Consider the following 2,493-nt stretch of genomic DNA (forward strand, 5'->3'; position numbering starts at 1 on the left):
TGGCCAAAGAAACAGCTTCAGTGCACTGCAGGATAGGGCCACTCCTTGAAAAAGATGGTGCACTCACAGGAAACCCAAGGAGGATAAGTGAAATACTAAATGAGCAATTCAAAAGTGTTTTCACTCCACCCCTAGAGTACTAGTTATGCAGATGATACAAAAGTCTCACAGGTAATACAGAACCCTGAAGACACTATGCACCTGCAATGTGAGCTGGATGAAATATACAAGTGGGCTGAAAAGAATAACATGCAATTTAATGCTGAAAAGTTTCAAGCCTTGTGCTATCAGCATGCAAAACTAAATGTAGTACCCATTAAATACACTGGACCTGGAGGGATTGCAATCCCAGAAGTACAGTCAGTGCGAGACCTGGGCATTTACATGAGTAATAATGCATCCTTTCATGTTCATGTTGCTAAATTGTCAATGAAATGCAGGCGACTGACCAGATGGATTCTTAGAACTTTTAGAACAAGAGATCAGGAAACCATGATGGTCTTCTGGATGACACTTGTTCTAAGCCACTTTGACTATTGCTCTCAGCTATGGTCACTAACCAGTGTCAAATTAATCTCAGAACTTGAGGCAATCCAACAAAGCTACATGAAGAAGATATGCAGCATATAAGCTATTGAGAAAGACTCAAGAGATTAAGACTCTATTCCTTAGAGCATAGGCGAGAAAGATATGCCATAATATACATCTGGAAGATCCTCGAAGGAATTGACCCAAACTTTGGCATTGAAAGTTACACAAATAAAAGAACTGGACGCCATTGCATAGTGCCAAGGACTCCAAATTTGCCATCAAGATGTAGGACAAGATACTGCAATAGCCTGGGCTTCAGAGGTCCACAGCTCTTCAATATCCTCCTGAAGGACCTAAGAGACCTGCATGGGGCGGATGTAGGTATCTTCAAGATGAGGTTGGACCTCTTCCTGTCAGGTGTCCCAGATGAACCAACTTCACGGCAGGAGGTGCAGATGAGGGCAGCTGCATCAAACTCTCTCATGCACCAAATGTCAATTCCTGAAGTAAAATTTGTGAAGTAAAATTGTGTAGCAACACCAAATGGCAGGGCCCCAGCTCATGAGCTGAAACTAGATATATATATATATATATATATATATATATATATGGATTCAGATGAATTATGTACTTATGTTGAGGCAGCAGAATTTAGTACGGTATTATCCATACAGTTTCAAAATAAAGTGATTAGAATGAAAATAAGCAACAGGATATCCAGAGGTAATGCAGTATGAGCATTACAAGTGACTCCATTTAATTGAACAATGCAGCCATTACATCAATTTAAATGCAAAGCAATCTTAATGGTCACATTAGTATAATTTTACCTAAAACCTCCAAGAGGGTAAGGAGATAGACAAAGAACATGCTGTCTTCACTTCAGCTTCTTTGTCTATCTCCTTACCTTCTTGGAGGTTTTAGGTAAAATTATGCTTATGTGTCTATCTGTTTTAATTTAATTTAATTCTATGTATTTATACAGCTGAGGATTGCTCTGCCTTTAATTGATGTAATGGTTGCATTGTTCAATTAAATGGAGTCATTTGAAACGATCGTATTGCATTACTTCTGGATATCTTTATTATTTTGATTATATATATATATATTATTAATAAATATCAGGGTAGGAAAAATTTTAGAAATTTTTACTACCTGTGGCCTAGCATGTAGAAACTAGTCAATAGACTATATATCATTCATATAAATACAGTGTACATTTAAACACATAAGAGGTATCCATCATAGGATTCCATAATAAGACACCTAATACACTAGAAGGAGTAGTCAAAATCCAAACCACTATTAGGGATAATTTTGAAATGGAATGAAAAATAAAAACATTTACCATCTTTCTCCTGGACCATGGTTTCGAACTCTAATTAGCAAATAAATTAATTTGCTAGGTGAAGTTCTCATCAGCGGGAACGCCAAAAGATTAACATATAAATATGACGCAATACAGTACTTGCCTCGTGCTTACATATCATAATTTTTCAAAGTGCAGTTTTGTCGGTAGCAAATAAAATAATGCCGACTTGCTTCAAAAAATTTCATGAGAACTTCGCCAGCAAATTAATTTATTTGCTAATTAGAGTTTGAAACCATGGTCCAGGAGAAAGATGGTAAATATTTTTATTTTTCATTCCCTTTGAAATTACCCCTAACAGTGGTTTGTATTTTGACTACTCCTTCTAGCGTGCTAGGTGTCCTATTATGGCCATTTCTTATGTGTTTAAATGTACACTGTATCTATATGTATGTATGTATGTATGTATGTATGTATGTATGCATATATATATATATATATATATATATATGTATACATATATATATATATACGCATGTGTGTGTGTGTATGTATATATATATATCAATATATAAAGATATATATATGTATGTATGTGTGTATATATATATATATATATATATATATATATATATATATATATATATATATAT

Source organism: Octopus bimaculoides, chromosome 11 (assembly GCF_001194135.2).
Source record: "Octopus bimaculoides isolate UCB-OBI-ISO-001 chromosome 11, ASM119413v2, whole genome shotgun sequence".
Classification (NCBI taxonomy): Eukaryota; Metazoa; Mollusca; class Cephalopoda; order Octopoda; family Octopodidae; genus Octopus; species Octopus bimaculoides.